Raw genomic sequence first — 18,983 nt, 5'->3', positions numbered from 1 at the left:
GTGAAACAGCACACAATATAACTTCTCAAGTGAATCAGGAACAAACTTCATCAGAATTATGGACAAATTTAGACGTAACCAGGGACAATCACAGATGTCTTTAAATGTTAGTACTATTAATTTGAAATGTTAACAGAGTAAGAAAGACTGAATTAATTTACACTTTCTGAAGTAAAAAAAAAGTGCGCATCTCTAATTATTGTCATTATTTAAGTATAATTCACCACCTTTTTCAAATGTACACCACTTTTGCAAGGGATTAAAAGAGGCAGAGCTAAAATTTGAGTTAAAATCAAAGATATCTCTGAACTCGGGGGCAGTTGAGAGGTATGCAGCACAGTCAAAAAGTATGCAGGTGCACCCTGGCCCGATGGTGCTCAACTATGCAGTACTAGTGATGTTGCAAGACAGAGTCTGTATAAGTAGTCAGTTCTCTGACAAAAACAAAGCAGGTCATGCAATGACTGGCACAGTATCATGGTGGGTTTTATGACTACATGGGCGCAGTAGCCTCTGTTGGTCAGCTGGTCACACCAGGCAGCTATGTATCTCAGCCAGTTAGCTGTATGAGGATACACTCTAAGTTGTGAGTGTCAAACTGCTGGTCTACCATGACTGTTACGTGTTACCAAGCCTTTCACGTAATGCCTGATGACATACCAGGATCATGGCGATGCCCTCCAATGGGGAACATACACCCCCCATGACTGTTGACATAACAACAGAGGGTACCAGTAAACTCTATAAGTCAATACCCCAGTGGATGATCAACATTCCCCTACAGAAAGGAATCCTGGGTACCACTGTGGCACACAGTGTGTGACGGCAGGGCAGGTGCATGGTGTAGCGGCCACTGCAGCACCACATCCACTGCTGCAGACAACACTGCATGAAATATGAATAGCAATAAAGAGGAAAACACTAGCAAAACCAATTATTAGAATGTGCTACATTAGTTGGCAGTAAAAACCCTGGAGGAGTAAAATGCAGTTAAGCATGCAAAGGCAATCCAAAAACAATAGAGGCCTGAAACAAATGTGCTACAGAAGTATGGCACCACAAGAAACAAGATTACATGTCACCTAACCAGTCCCCCATGCATAGGACAGTGGCACAGGCCATAACTTACAAATGGTGTGACTGCAAGGTGTAGTGAAACTGGGCTGAAACAACCTCTTAACATGTAGTGCCCAATGTAGAGAAGCTTAGCAGCAGGTGGTAAGCACAACCAGCCAAATGTTGACCTCCGTGGCACTGGGGGGACCATGCCATGTATAATTGTTTGTCTTTTCGGCTTTTCCCAGTTAGGGGTCGCGACAATGGAACTCCGGTCCGCTAATGATTGGCAGTCGATTTTTATGGTGCTGAGTTGCCAGCCTGAGGCCCAACCTTCCGCGAAGGCACACCCATTCATGTATGTCTTTTGGAGGCCACTCGACTGTGGGGAGGACATGCAGACTCCACACAGAAGGCACTCCAGCTGAGAATCAAACAGGAGAACCTCTTGCTGTGAGGCAACAATGCTACCACTGTACCACCATGGCTTACACCATGCCATGTATAATGTGGCTCAAAATTCAAAAAGGAATACACATGGGGCACCTAAACCAAGTGATAATACCATAGCCTTTCTTACAACAGCCACAATGAAGAGTCATTTGACAGCCTGTCAATGGCATGCCCATGGTATACCAGGAGTAAATGACACAGGTATGGGTGGTGGAATGACCAATGTAACAGTAAGACAAGCCATGCTAACAATGTCATTGTGTATTAATGGCAGAGTGTACGGACTGAGACATGGTACTAACCACTCCCAACCAAACATGTCCAAAGCAGGCAGTGACACTCAGGATAGTGGTGATACACCTGCTGTCAGCTCAGGCTGCATCACCATGACATTATCGTGAATCACTGGTGGTAGACCAGACAGCAATATAGTTCAATCTGCAGTTACAAGATATGTAACACATAAAGCAAAGTAGTAAGCAGTAGTGAAAGTAATTAACAGTAATGCAAGCATGGGCAATGAAGCAGGCTATTTCATTACTTTTTGATTTTGTTATTGTTATATTACAGTTAGTTGTATTTTAAACTTTGTTTTACTGCAATTTTTTCTTAAAGTCATAAAAGTTGTTGGCTAGGGTCAGTTAGCAAACATTCATTTTGCATTAATTGACTGAATAGGAATTAGATCTAACTAATTAGTTGGGAGGAGCTGAGAAACAGTTTTCTTATTTAAGGTATTCACCTACACTTCTCTTCAACCACACAAGCTCTGAGTTGAAAACTGCTGTTTGACTGCATCATTGATTTTACTTGGTGGCATTTTATCTACCTGCCTCCACTATAAAGTAGAATTTGGAAAACCGTCCCAGTGCTATTTCTACTTGACACTAAGAGCTGAAATTGATAAGGCACTCCCATTATACTCTTAAAGCTCGAGTCAGCTAGGGTTACCACCTGTCCCTCTTTGGGCAGCTGTGTCCTGTGAAAACAACTAAATAATGACAAATGTCCTGAGATTTTAACACAAAATATATTTCTTAAGTTTTCTTTTCTTTTCTTTTATACTTGCATAAAACAGTTTTTTTTTTATCTGGAACACGTAAATATTATATGAAATAGCATAAGCAACTCAAATGCTACAAAAATAAGCTTTTATTTTGGCAAAAAAGTGAAGTACTGTCCTTTACACAGGCCGTGGGTATGTTATGCCCTGCAAATTCTCATATTTCTACAAAAAATGTCCCACTTTGGGCATTTGAAAAAGTGGCAACCCTAGAGTCAGCCTCTGTTTCAGATAATCCAATTTCAACTAGTGCACACTAAAATATTCACAGTGTTAATCTGCATTTTCCTTGTTTTAACCAGAAGTCAACTGTTTTGCATTTTTTAACATGGTCTGTGAACTTAGTCTTGTAGTACTTTTCACAGTAGTGGGTGAACTGTGAGCCATTGCAGGATCTGAGCCTTATTTATTTCATTTCTATTGGTTTAACTGTTTGTATTTTATTTGGTCTGGGGGTTTTAGACAGTATAACTCACAGTAGTCAGAGAACTGGGAATTGCTGCAGGAACTGTGCCTCATTTATTAAATTTCTACTGCATTTTCTGCTTGCATTTTACTTTATCTGGGGCCTTAGTCTTGTAGTATAACTCACAATAGTAAACTAATTGTGAGTTTCTGCAGAATCTGAGCCACATTTATTACATTTCTACTGCATTTTTTCTTTTTGCATTTTACTTAGTCTGGGAACCTTAGTCTAGTTTTGTGGTATCATTCACAATAGTGAGAGTATTGTGAATTGCTGCAGGATCTAAACCTCATTTTATTGCATTTCTACAACATTTTTTAGTTTGCAATTTACTTTTTATGGGAACCATAGTCTTCTAGTATCACTCACAATAATAAGAGAATTGTGAATTGCTGCAGGATCTGAACCATATGAGCTGTGCAGCAGTGGTTTGCAGTACTCTGCATAAAAGCAAGCTTGAGTTGTACTTGTCCATATGAAAATTCCTTTGCTATTTTTCCAAGTATCTAGCTAAGTGCAGAGCAGCTAGGTTGCCTGCTGAGAAACATTACCCCAAGAGTGCTGTTTTAAATATCAATCCTAGATCTATCCTCCCAGCCCAACAACTCTAAACCCCAGTTGCACCCCCTCTCATAGCTCACAAAAAGAGAGTCCACAGCCAAGGATCTGCACTTTCCTTCTGCGTCTGTAGCCAGCTTGGTGGAAATGGCATATTGAGACACTGTAGAAATTGTCTCATGTTTAATGACAGCAACCTTATTCTTAAGCAGACTGACACAGTATGTGAGAAATGTAATTACCTATGTCTTTACAGGCAAAGCTTTCATATGTTGACACTAATATCTCCAAATAGATTACCAGTAACAAACGCAGTACACGTATTATGGATCACACACATAAACCCACATATGCTGAGGCTCTTAAATGCAATATTCTCAAACCACAATGGCCTCTAATGTGCTGCCCTCACCATCCTCTCAAACACCCTACAAAGGCAACACTCCCTAGGACACATACAGACACATCTCACAATATTTTAACGTCTAAACTCTTAAGGCAAACTGCCACACAACCCAATATATTGGTCATCGGAGACTCTATTGTGAGACACACTGATGCCCTCCCTTACCAGACTGAGCAAGGAAATACTCACAGGGGTAAGGATCTGCTAGATTAGACATGCACTCAGGACATTGAACCACAAGTGTCAGTATGACTCAGGCATAGTCCATGTGGGTGTTAATGACCTCAAATGAACTATATAAGGAGAGACATGATAGAGCTTTCAGACTGTGTGTCCCAGGCAGGTATGACTCTAGCACCGAGCAGTATTCTATTTTGTCCAAGATTTATACTATAATATAAAAGAAGATAATTGAATTTAACAATCGGCTTGGTTACTGGTGTCATTGTAAGAGGGGCCACTCTTTGTCAGCTGGGGTGGACATGATAGACAGACCACACTGCTTTGCCAGGGGTTGTCTGCACCTGTCCCCAATAGGCTTTCAGATATTGGCCAACACGTTATCCACCTCTATAGTGCCTTTTTTAGGCAATGCCAATATGATAAATCTTCCAACATAGTAAATTCTAAACAAGCTAAACTAAAGGTGTTACTGCACAGTGCTAAGACCCTCAGTAAGAAGCTCCACTCCCTGGAAGAACTCCTCACCCTGGAGAATGTTGACATCTGTGCTGGTATTGAGATATGTTTTAAGCTGCAGAAGGCACTGTGGCAGTACAAGTTTATAATGCCTTCCACGTATTTAGACCAGCTACTGCACAAAAATGGACAGGAGATGGAGATGTTTCAGTCCACATAAAAAGTAAGTACAATTCAAGATTGGTCAAGCAATATGACATGCTTGAGCTACTCTATGTCTAACCAACCTTAGGTAAAGTCCAATGCCATATCCATGCAAGCTATAGGTCCCATCTATGATCCAAGATAACCATGCCACATACTTTAATGCAGTGGAGTCACTTGCAGTTCAGCTCAATGTCATATTCCTGGGTGATTTCAACTATCCCATCATAAACTGGGATACATACACAACCAAAAACATGCAGGCTTAAATATTCCTGGATTGTGTCAATGCAAACACCCTGGAACAGCTAGTTTGCACACATATTAAGGTGGAACTATCCTGGATCTGGTACTCACAAATTATGAGGAAATGTTTCACTCCCTGCCTTGTGTAATATCCTCACTGGTCAGATCAGATCACAAAATGACCGCCCTTGAAATAAATATAAAGGTTGAACTCCCAGCAAACTCCAGAACCTTTAAGAACTTTTCCAAGGCTACCTCCTATTAAGTGAAGGTATATCTAAAATTCAAGCCCCTCTCCCCAAAATCAGAGAAAACGGTGACCTATGTGGAAGTGCTTACAGAAACACTGTACAAGCATGTAAATAACTGCACAGAAACAGCAGTTAAAAAACAAAATAAACTTAGGACAAACTCCATAAACAAGCTGCCTTGGTGGACCCCCAATATAAATAGGTTGTACAATACAAGAAAGAAAATCCTGTCCAGAAATAGGAAGGGCTATGCCCAAAAGACAAAAAACTCCCTCATCAGTCTTAACAAGCAACTCAGGGGACTAATCAAGTCCAACAAAGCCAACTTTAAAACAAAAATAGCCTCCCAGTTTAAGGATAACCATAAGGCATTTTTCAGTTATGTACTCAGCCTTAAAGGGAGCAATCAAAAGTGTGCTGAACTAATAGTAAGTGTAACTTTTTATTACCAAACTGGGGGATATAGTAAATTTGCTGGCTGATAAATTTAGCTCCAATTTCACCTCCTATCACTCCAGCCCACCCGGGAAATACCCCCCTACCATTTCTCCCCCAACTATCACTAAAGAACAGGTCTTAACTACACTCTCCAGAGCTAAAAACACTAAAACACTGCATCAAAGGATCATGATAATATCTCAGGATGCCTCTTAAATAGCTTGAAACATGACCTGTCAGGCCCACAGGAATCACTATTCAGCTATAGCCTCCAGAAAGGCTTCATACTTCTTCACAAAGGTGGAACTTTAACAGACCCGTGGAACTACAGGCCCATAAGTTTGACTAGTCTTATATGCAAAGCCATAGAAATAATTATTGTGGACCTGATAAACAAAGACATAGGAAATCTTCAAACACTGGATCCATCCCATTTCAGTTTCATCAAGGGCAGATCATGCCTACTGAACTTTGTGGACTTCACCAAGAAGGTCACTAGAGCTACAGACAAGGGCAAAATGGTACATACTGCCTACCTTGACTTGGCAAAGGCATTTGACACAATACAGCATTCAGGAATTATAGACAAACTCGCAAATTTAAGCATAAATCCCTATGCCACCTGATGGATAGCCAAATGGCTCACAGATAGACATGTGAATTTAGGGTGGGGGAATTCACCTCCACCAAGAGGCCTGTTATCAGTGTTACCCCACAGGGCTTGGTACTACGACCTCTCCTGCTTGAAATATACTTCTCTGAAGTCAAGGCAAAGGTAGAGGGCCATTCACTGACCAAATTTACTGATGACTGCAAGCAGAGTGAAATCATTGAATCCCTCAGTGATGTAGTTATCCTCCAAGAAGGTCTGACACAGACAAATGATTGATGCCAGAACCATGAACTAAAACTCCATCCAAAAAGATGCATGAGTATACCCTTTGGGAAGATGGCTACCCCTGCAAATTATAACATTGATAACACTCCCCTAACAGTAGACCCAGTGGTAATGGACTTGAGAACACAGGTTGACAGAAACCTGAACTTTGACCACCATGTGTCCATGGTAGTGAGAAAATCCTTCTACGTGGTACAACTTATAAGTAAGTAAGGATATGGCATCCAGATCTAAGGAGATCATAGTCCCACTATACTCAGCCCTAATTAGACCGATAATGGAGGACATTGCACCCTCTGGCATGTACCTGACCAGGCATTTGCAACAGTTGGAGTTGTCATAGAGGTTTCTCAGTAAAAGAATACAGGTTATAAATAATATGTCCTATGCAGACTATCTCAAAGCTCTGTCATTGTACTTGGTGTCCTACAGACTACTGAGGGGGTGATCTATGTTGAACCTATAAGACATTCTCTCTGATCTAGCCCTGATGGATCTGCTGCACATTCACAAAACAAATAACACTAGAATTACCCAATCTAAGAATTTAAGCCTTGTCTGTGACATAGACAAAACATGTTGGCAGGACAGGTATATGTCTCAGAGATTACTCCTTGTCTGGAACAGACTCCCCATTCATGTGAAGCAGAGGTCTTCCCTAAGCCTATTCAGTTTGGACCAATGGATGGAAAATCACAAATTCACCCCTGACTTGTTGGTAGTGACCCATATGGACACAGGCAGTTTGCAGATGCGCTATGTCACAGGCATATACCAAAGCCATTCTAGCTCATTAGCACTGATAACTGGGAAAACTGGGACATGAATGGCTAGGCTGAAAAAGGTTCTAGGGCCGTTAGCCTAGTAACCTCCTATGAGCCTATGATTCTATTTTCTTGATCTAACCAGCACTGAAAAAAAAAACACTCACACACACACACACACACACACACACACACGCACACAGAAAAATATGTCCATGAACACCAATATCTACATACATCTCTACAAGAATACTTAACTGTGTATGTGCAGTTATTAGTTAGTCATACTTACTGTGAAACTCTGGCTCTCTCTCCTTAACCTCTTCTTTCCATTGGTGGAAAAGGTCAGCTGGCACCTTTTTAGCATACTGCAATGAGTTTGGCACTGTTTACTAGAGTGGGTGATGCCAGTGACATAACTCACTGCTCTCAGAGGAGCTCCCTAGCAGATGCATGTGGTGGTCTTGATGCAGGAGCTGGAGAAATATTTTTGTCTCACCCCTGTGCTACATGGGAGCCCTTACAAATTTATCCCTTTCAGATGCCATTGCCGCTTCATAGGTTGGTATCAGCAGTTGGATGAAGTCCTCCTTATGATGAAAATGCTTATTGCGTACATTTTTATTAAACTTTGGTATGGCTTTGATTCAGAGTTTTTGTTTTTGTTTTATTATTATCAGAATTAGGCAGCAGTCCAGTTAGTCATTATTTAGTTGTATCATCTATAGTACAGTCAGCAGGTCCTGAATAAAATAATTACATTGGTCGACAGAGTGGAGAAGTGTTCTACATCTGCTATGTTAAAGGTACACATGCCAGTGTGTGGTGAGGAGCAGTGAGTGCATTTGTGTACATATATATATATATATATATATACACACACATATGTGTGTGTGTGTCCACGCGTGCATATATGTGTGTGTGTGTGTGTGTGTGTGTGTGTGTGTGTGTGTGTGTGTGTGTGTGTGTGCATATATATGTGTGTGTGTGTGTGTGTATGTGTGTCTGTGTGTGTGTGTGTACATATATATTTATATATATATATATATATATATATGTGTGTGTGTGTGTGTGTGTGTGTGTGTATGTGTTTGTGTGCGTGCGTGCGTGTGTGTGTGTGTGTGTGTGTGTGTGTGTGTGTGTGGTCTACCTGAAAACACCGAACGCTGACAATGCCGACAATGAGATAACCGACTCCGGAAGATCGACAACGGAGATGACCGACGATTGAAAATCCTGATGCTGAGAACACTGGCATGTTAAGGTAAGTGGGTGATAGTGATGGATGTTAGTGTCAGGGTGCTGGTAAGGTAAGTGTGTGATAGTGACAGACTTTAAGTTTAGGGGCGGGTTAAGTGAGTTAGGGTTAGGGAGCAGGTTAGGTGAGTGTGCGATAGTGACAGACCTTAGGGTTAGGGTTTGGGTTAAGGTTAGTGCATAGATAGTTGTGTATGTAAGGTTTAGTGTAGGTTTGTAAGGTTTTTGGTGTGCTTGTGTTTTGTATGTGTGTTTTACAGAAAAGGTATTTCTTTTGTTTTGTTGATTGTTGGGATTGTGGTTTGTCGGGCATGTCATGTTTTGTGTTTTTTAACTTTCGGTTTTGTGGTGTCAGTTATCTCATTGTCTGTATTTTTGTGTGTCGGTGTTTTCAGGTAGACCCATATATACATGTGTGTGTGTATGTATATATATATATATATATATATATATATATATATATATATATCTAGCTATATATATATTATATATATATATATATATATATATATATATATATATATATATATATATATATATATATTTTTTTTTTTTGTGAGGGATTTGGTCCTCAGCATTTTATTGCCAGGAGGATGTGAAGCACAAGCACAAGGAGGGTTGGAATGATGAATGCAGAAGACAGGGCACAGGGCAGGCATCTGTAGCCCTCCCAATGTATGTTTGAGGGGCTGTGTGAGGTGGAATATGTCCCCTGGCCGGTGGATTAGGTAGAGAGGGATGTGCTATAATTTCCAAAATTCTGCACAAATGCATGAGGTATGGTTCATAGTTGAGGGGGTGGACAAGGCACACTGGATAACTGATATACAGCATGGGTAAGAATTTGGACACACAGCTGTGCTTTGTAGGACACATGTCAGAGTAAGGTGATGACAGGGTGCATACCACAATACAGCCCATTCCCTTGTAGCCCTACTAGACCTCTATTGGGAATTGTCATGGGGTATGGTGGGAATGGCACCTTTTGTAGTCATTGCCACATCGGTGAGTAACCAGTACAGATGGTGCAGTACATATTTTGTGCCTGTTCACTGAACATAGGTGTATGTTCACAATTATGTGAGAAATTTCCTAGGCAGAGATTGATGTGCTACTACAGGCTGTCCTTGACCATGCATGACAGATTCTGAATACAGACAAAACTGACCAGGTCTTTCAAGAATGTGTTTGGTGTGAGGTAATTGTGAATGTTAATGCAATGCCCACAAGTCCATCACAGTCCACTGATATGATTCTACTTGGTCAAACAAAGGCTCGCACCATTGCATGGGAGAGGATGACCAGAGGTGGGGGATCCCTGTTGCAGGCTACCCTTACCACCATGGAAGAGCTGTTCTGTAGAGAACAATGTTACCTGGCAGAGACCAGGATGTGAGAGCTGAAGTGGAGCCATCATCCTCTGTCTTTGTTGGGGATGTAACAGGTTAGGAATTCCTTATGTCAGCAACAACGTATTGTGGCACACCAGTGTCATGATATCAGGGATGCTCAACACCACCATATCTCCTCTACATGCACATCTGGGATGCAGGCACTAAGGTGTACAACACAAGGTATATTTGTTTACATTCTGTGCATATACTGTTATATGCACTGCTATTGCAGCACCGGGAAGTGAGATTGTTACATATTAGCAGAGCTGCATACAGATGTCTATCTCTCTTCTTTTGAAGGTGCTGTGGTCAAGGGGTCCTCCACTGTGGAGTAGGGCAGTCCTGTTGTCAATGCTGTATCAAAGACTGATGGTGATAGTGTCCTAACAATAGCACAGTCTGGGAACACAATCCCATGGTCAGCAACGGTAATCATGGAGAGCACAATGCAATCCACATTCAGTGACACAGCTCTGCTGCCTGTGGAGCCAGCTCCCACTTCTCAAAAACGTTTGGAAGTCACAGAACATGCCATACACCCCTATACCTAGAGCACTATCATCCCCTGCCCATACACCAGCAGGCAGTAGTTGCCACCACAGTGGATGGGGACAGAGTTTGAGAATGGTGGCCATTGGCTTAAAATGTTTTGACTCTTGCTCTTTGCCTGACCTGGGTTTCACAGTGGACATTACACAATAAATGTCCAGGGCTGTCATTTAGGCACAGGTGGATGTCATCACTGCCACAGCAGAGAAAATACATGTACTGCATGGTGTGCATGATGATTTATGTGAGGGCATGCAATGTATGCATTGCTAATAACATGTCTCTGTGAGAAATCACCCTGTACAAATCACTGGTATTAATGTGACATGTACCAGATATAAGAATAATGGAACTGCATGGATGCTGCACAGCCACATTTATGTAATACCCTGTACATTGCCCACCAGCTAACAGTTGGTCTAGTAAAAACTCTTCTGGTTGATATACTGGTGTCATGACGACAAGGCAGGACATTGATGGTATTATGGGTGCAGTTAGTATCCTCTAGAACCTTAAGAAAATTAGTTATTTCATAAAACCCCTGCATAGTGGTGTTTCTCTCCTCTGTGGTCTATGGAAACCACATAAATTCCTTCACATGCTGCTGTATAACAAGAACGAACTAGTGCAGTGTTTGTGAGGTGGATGCCTGTGATGCACTTACCATATCCCCAATGGCCACTATAAGATTTCTGTAAGAAAGATAGTCAGTGCTACACATATCTTAGTGTCCACAGGGACTGGTATTCCACTCATCCCATCAGATTCTTTGTGAGGATTGCATATGTCTACAAGTTCCTTTATAGTGTCACTTTCAACAGTAGCATTCAACTATGTCCTTGCCATGAAGGTGATGATATGTAACATGCAGTCAGATCTGTCTACAATACACGGGGGTGGGGGGGTGATGGCATGCACCAGTATGGATACTAGCCGTGAGAACAGCCCCTAACCTATACTGCTTGGCTAACATGGATGCTTCTCCTAGCATCTTATTGAGGTCTTCATCTCTGTTCACCCAGAAATGATGGTGTACAAACTCACTGGTGGCCATGGCTCATCTCACAAGTTTTATAATTTTCTGAGTTGCACTACTATGTTGTTTACCTCATTTGCATTTACAGTTGGGCTAATTAGCATTAATGTTTCTCATTTCTAGATAATTTATGTGATTTGCATTAGGAAACTGACAAGCAGTGCGGCACAGTGTTGACAGTGCCCTAATTAACATATACCCGTTAAAATAACCCCTAAGACAATAACTTGTGGGATACATTTGGCTTGCATGGCTAGGCATATAAAGGCCTCAGTGGTCATTAGCCTAGTATATACATGTGAACCTACTACAGGCTCTACACTGGACCATGACGTGATGCATGACCTGAGCACTAGGGTGCTACTATCACTTTGTATGTCAGGTTGTGTCCCACTCTCACCTATGGTCATGAGCTTTGGGTAGTAACCAAAGGCAAAGATCACAGGTTAGATGGGCTCACTCTGTATGATCAATGTGGCTTCAAAGTACAGTTACCTCTTCTCCCTGTACAGATGAGTCAGTTGAGGTGATTTTGTTATCTCATGGGATTTCCCCTTTTGCACCTCTCTCTTGGGTATATCAGGTATTGCCCACTGAATGTAGGTCCAGAGGCAGCTCTAGAGCACATTGAAAGGATTATATGTCTCAGCTTGTCTAGGACTGTGTGGTGATATCTCAGGATGAGGTGGAGACTGTTTCTGGGGATGTGGAAGTCTGAACTACCTTGCTCATCTTGTAACCAGAGCAACAGTCACCATGACAAGCAGAGGACAATGATGATGAAGAATGATGATATATTTAATTGTATTAGCTGTGCTCTCCTTCATCATCTAGATAGGGAGAGGACCAAGATGATGATACATTTAATCGTTTTAGCTGTGCTCCCTTTCATCATCTAGATAGGGAGAGGACCAAGATGATGATACATTTAATCATTTTAGCTGTGCTCCCCTTCATCATCTAGATAGGGAAAGGACCAAGATGATGATACATTTAATTGTTTTAGCTGTGCTCCCCTTCATCATCTAGATAGGGAGAGGACCAAGATGATACATTTAATCATTTTAGCTGTGCTCCCCTTCATCATCCAGATAGGGAGAGGACCAAGATGATGATACATTTAATCATTTTAGCTGTGCTCCCTTTCATCATCTAGATAGGGAGAGGACCAAGATGATGATACATTTAATCATTTTAGCTGTGCTCCCTTTCATCATCTAGATAGGGAGAGGACCAAGATGATGATACATTTAATCATTTTAGCTGTGCTCCCCTTCATCATCTAGATAGGGAGAGGACCAAGGTGATGATACATTTAATCATTTTAGCTGTGCTCCCCTTCATCATCTAGATAGGGAGAGGACCAAGATGATGATACATTTAATCATTTTAGCTGTGCTCCCCTTCATCATCTAGATAGGGAGAGGACCAAGATGATGATACATTTAGTCATTTTAGCTGTGCTCCCCTTCATCATCTAGATAGGGAGAGGACCAAGATGATGATACATTTAATCGTTTTAGCTGTGCTCCCCTTCATCATCTAGATAGGGAGAAGACCAAGATGATGATACATTTAATCATCTTAGCTGTGCTCCCCTTCATCATCTAGATAGGGAGAGGACCAAGATGATGATACATTTAATCGTTTTAGCTGTGCTCCCCTTCATCATCTAGATAGGGAGAGGACCAATATGATGATACATTTAATCATTTTAGCTGTGCTCCCCTTCATCATCTAGATAGGGAGAGGACCAAGATGATGATACATTTAATTGTTTTAGCTGTGCTCCCCTTCATCATCTAGATAGGGAGAGGACCAGGATGATGATACATTTAATTGTTTTAGCTGTGCTCCCCTTCATCATCTAGATAGGGAGAGGACCAAGATGATGATACATTTAATCATTTTAGCTGTGCTCCACTTCATCATCTAGACAGGGAGAGGGCCAAGAATATCCTTAGACATGACAAAAACATTTTTCTTCTTGAATTCTGAAAACAAGCTTATTAAAATGTTCTTCATATGTCTACAGTGTCTTACATAATTTATTTTTTTGTTTGAATAGAATAAATTTGAAGCATCATTTGTAATGTAACAAAAATTGTGACTTGTCTTACGATGATAGTAATTGTATGCTAAATATTAGTAAATAATACATTTGAATAACCTTAACCCTCCCTATCTACAGTGTTTTGTGAGTCTCATGACACAGGCAGCATGCTCACTGATATTCCTCACATCACTGAAGATTGTTCTCTCAGATCTAACCTCACCTTTCTATAGTCATTTTTAGTTGTGACTAATTATTTAATCTAGCAAGAATAACTACTTAATAGCAATTCTTGTCTGAAGAATGTTGCTTAAAATACCAAAGACACATTCTGCTTCTTCATATTTGGAACCTTTTGCAAAACAAATATTGATTTTTTTTCAGTTTTTCATTATTTTCATATAGTCTTTATACTCTTTAGTATTTTACTTAAATATACCAACTCCAAGACTGCACTGCATTGAGGTAAATGGAAATCTCCCCTTACGGAGATAGCCGTTTACCCGTTCGACATTCTGCCCTTTTGGCATTCTCGATGTGACAGTATCAAATTTGATATTGTCAGCACTCGAGATGCTGATAGGGACCCATGATTTTCACCTCTTCTTGTCTAAACTGTATAAAAACAGGTTAATAAGCATGTTAAGTCCTAAATGCATGTACCAGTCCTACAGCATATAGTCCCACTGTACTGGGAAATTATAGGATTCCAACTGATGGGCAAATTAGTAATGACTGCAGGACAAAATGTTAGCCACTTTATTTCTTTTTTATACTTCTTACTAAGTAATGGACATTGTGTGCCTGCTGGTTTTGTTAGTCACTATTACAGCATACATTTGTAAAAGATCTTACCTACAGTGAATTGTAGCATGTAGCAGAAGATTCTAAATGCTGCACTGTGCTTTTTAATGCCTCAGATGATGAGTTAAAGCCAATTAAGTTGAAATGTAATGTCATTTCTTTAGGCCGGGCAAGAAAATAAATGCAATGAATCGCTATGTAATATTTTTTGGGAGGAAGAAAATAGGCACATTGAACAGCTAAGTAAATTTTGCAGAGCTGTACAGTGTATAAAAAATGCTTCAGAAATCAAACATATTTATAAGAAATGTTTTCATAGGCATATCACCTTAAACTAACTTGTAGGGCATGATGTTATGGGTTTGCATCTGAAGAGGTATCACTATCTGCAGACAGACTGACAAACAGAAAGGCAAGATATATGTTACATGACGTTTCCCTACATGGGACTGCCATGTTGTATTTGCAAGAAATGCAAAAAGCATTCTTCTTTCCCTAGGCTATGAGTGCTCTATACTAAGACTCAGCTTTAATTTTGCAGACATACAGATACCATAAACAATTATGACGAATTACACTTAATAGTAACATGTATAATTCCCAGGATTCATCTCAAAAATAGAATTTAATTTTGTAAGAACTGTAAATCACTCTTCCTGATTACGTACTAAGGGTTGCTCTGGCATAATTGTTTCTTCAAGAAAAGTAACTTGAAATGTAAAAGGAAGAGTGAATTGAATATGTTTAATATGCTGCTAGAATTACATGTTAAATACCATTATCTCAGCTAAGCTAGTATGCTTTGTGAAAACCTACCTTGCACAGGATTCTGAAAGTTCATCCCAGGAATCACTGGCAAACTAAGACAAACTAAATATTGTCACGTTAGTCCTTCCCATTCCTTCTCTTCTTCATTTTCCTCCTGTTTACAACTATGCCGAATGAGATAGCTTACGACTGATTATTCAATTTTACGGAGAAAGAGAGAGAATAAACTTTGTGTATGTTTTCCAAAGCTTTAAAACTCAACATTAGAGATATTCCATTTGTAGACTACTGAAATGACAAGGTCTGATTCCTGGGATCGAAGAATGTTTGCAGTAATGAAACAGGAGTCCTTCTGCTAGAACATTTTCTTTAACAACCATCGAAAACTATTTGCTAACTTTCTGGATCCTCTTTCTAATTGTAATTGCCTCCACAGTAAGAGATTTACAGCAGATTTAGCTGTAGTGAATCATGAAGAATGAATAACAGAGATAAGCGCTATCTGATGAAGTCTGTCTGAAGAGACGAAAGTGCTTATCTCTGTTATTCATTGAACCAAGTTTTATTAAAAATTTAGTTGACCTCAGCTGCTGTTGTTGGACTGCTCCTTTACTTGTGTGGGTATTCTCTGGCATCACGTATTTGTTTTGTTTTAATCATGTTGTTTTAAGATGTAATGCATCCATATTTTTTTTTTTTTTTGCGTTAGCGGGTTTCCAGTGCAGAACTAGGATCTGACACCATGGAAGACTTATAAGAGAAGTTACATTTCAATTATTATTATATAATTTATTTAAAGTTTAAAGGGCAGGTTGTTTGGTCACCCTGAGTGAGACTAGATTAGTAATCATAGTAAACTTTGTGCTCCATTTCCCCAGAACAAGTGAGTAAATGGTACTTGAAGTGTCACATATCAGCTGTAAAAGAATATATGTATATATATAAATATATATATATATATATATATATATATATATATATCTATATATATATATATATATATATGTGTGTGTGTGTGTGTGTATATATATATATATATATATATATATATATATATATATATATATATATATATATGGGATCTGTACAGATGCTTGATTGCATCTTTCCCTGAATCCCAATTTTGTGAGCATACTTGCGCGAAAATGCTTTTCACCGAAGCAGCACTTTCATGTAAGTATGCTTGTTCCGGTCATACTACTGTGCGGTAAGGGAAAATTCCCTTTTCCCCATTGTAGTGCAACCTTGGAGTGAGAATATTAAAGTGGGGGGGGTGTGGGGGTGCAGGGGGGCTTTCAAGTAGATTGTGTGTGTGTGTGTGTGTTTTTTTTAACATACTTTAACAAAAGCGCTTTTTTGATGAAAGCGCTTTCGTTAAAGTGTGTTCCGTGGTAATGGATTCGGGCTTTTGATCTTTTGATCAAAAGTCCTAGATCCATATACATATGTATATATATATATATATATATATATATATATATATATATATACACACATGTATATATATATATATACACACATGTATATATATATATATACTTTTGGGAGCTGGTCATTTGGTCAAAATGCTAGGTGATCGACATCTTTTAATCAACCAAATTTGGTTGACAAATGCAGATGGTCGACAAGTGTGCTAAATCAACAATCCCAGGGAGGGGAATATTCCCATTCCCCAGGGACTGTGCAGTCTCAGAGACAGTATATAGAAATAGAAAGGGGGTGTGTGGGGGGCACAAAGCTATCATTTTTTTTTTGTATGAAATTTCCATGCATTGAGGTTCTGTCTCAGTACTATCTCTGCATGGTAATGTGTCAGCATTTGCGTTGTCAACCTTTTGTGTTTGATGTTTTTGCTGTTGACCTTGCTGATTGTTCGACTGCCCAAATCAGCTTTCTTGGGGTCTTGTCATATTCTTTCTCCAGGTCTAAGAATGCCCATTTAGACTCTTTCCTCATTTCTAGCTTCTTCTCAACTATTTGACTCACTGCAAACATGGGGTGAGTTGTGCTGCATCCTGATCTGAATCCGAACATATTAATGTATTTTTGTTAAACAACATATTCAGAGGTATTTATAGACAGCATGACATAATTTAGAGAATGTAGTAGACATGCCAGATGGGGGCAGTTCAGGAAAATAGATTGTGTAACTGCAGTATGGAAAAAAATTGCAATTGCAAAATAGGTTACAAGTAAGCAAGACAGATATCAACACTTGCAGAGATGGTGGGGACACAGTGACAGGTGACTGCAGCAATACAATGTGGAATATGGCTGTAGGATGTGAAGGCCATAGCCAAGCAATGTTGGAGGAGGATGTGTGGAGTTAGGGATTGCCTTCTGTATGAAAGGGATGGGGTAGCACTACAGGACCATAACTGGGAAGGGACAGCCTTCATATGCAGACAGTAATGTTCTCTGTAAATGTGCCAGTGTGCCCTGTATATTACCCATGCAGACTTTTTTGCAACTCCACATCTGAACCCATTTCAATGTGTGACATCTGTGGAAGTCCCAGCATGTGTCATTCACATGTAGTGCCATTGTAGTAAACCCCTTCATACATTCTATACGCAAATGCAAATCAACATGGCCCTCAGATTTCCTGATAACCACCACAGTCTTTATAGTTACACTACCATGCAGAAGCCATTTCTTATGTCTGTAAAGTTCCTGCAATGCATCTTTTCCAAGATTTTTGTTCTCCATTTCCTATAAGCGAAATATTTTTGCACAAGATTGCTCTCGCACTTTATATTGCACTACCAGGAGGCAGTCTGCATGGTGATTATGTTAATGCAACTGTTTAGAGCTAATGGCTATGAATCACTTCCACTGTGCACTGTGCTGTTCATACAAATCAGTACAAGCCAGGCACATAATGCTCAGAATGGGGCTAGTGGTTTATGTATAAACCTGCAAATGCAGCACAGTGCTGCACCATGTTGTCTGATATGTGAATCAGGAACATGCTTCCATGCACACAGGACTACTAATATGTTCGTTGATTAGACTTATTGAGCAGCCATGGTTTCTTCAGGAAATGAACAGATGCCAGCCTCATGCATGGTGTGCCAGACAGACCAGGATTTTCTGTACTTCTTTTACAGGATCTTTAGGGAGCACCTGCCATAGCAGTATGATGACCCTTTGAAGAAAATAGATGGTTGGCATGAGCTGGCACAGATGTAGAGCAATGCCACTGCTATAATCCATTCCTGTCAGCAGTATGGTCATTAATGCCATGACTGAAGCTATGCCATCTTGACCTGCTTTGCCAGTGTGTGAAGCAGAGGCTGTGCAGAAGGGGGGGGGGGGCAGGTGTCTACTGTAAGCGTGGTTCTTCTAGTATCAGTGCCTTCTATTACCTGAGCTGTCACACATGTATGCTTAACAGTATATACTGTGTTTCCAGCAGTGGAGGAGCATTAACTGAACACAATCTGTTGCCACAGGAGGTGAAAACACTTGCCAGACAATGGGATATTTGTTGCATGACACTCTAGTTCACATCTGCACTGGTGATTTAAATCGTATGTGTATCTGAATATTTTTTCCATTCTGTCATCATTCTGTTGGTCCAGTTGTGGCAGACGGGGAGGGGGGTTGTAAGAGTGGGTCAGAACACCTTAGTCTCCACCAGCCATGCTTCTGGCACTGAGTCACTAGTGCACACCAGG

This window comes from Protopterus annectens, chromosome 7.part0 (genome assembly GCF_019279795.1).
Source record: "Protopterus annectens isolate FY-2018-M chromosome 7.part0, PAN1.0, whole genome shotgun sequence".
Taxonomy (NCBI): domain Eukaryota; kingdom Metazoa; phylum Chordata; order Ceratodontiformes; family Protopteridae; genus Protopterus; species Protopterus annectens.
This window is presented reverse-complemented; position numbering follows the sequence as displayed.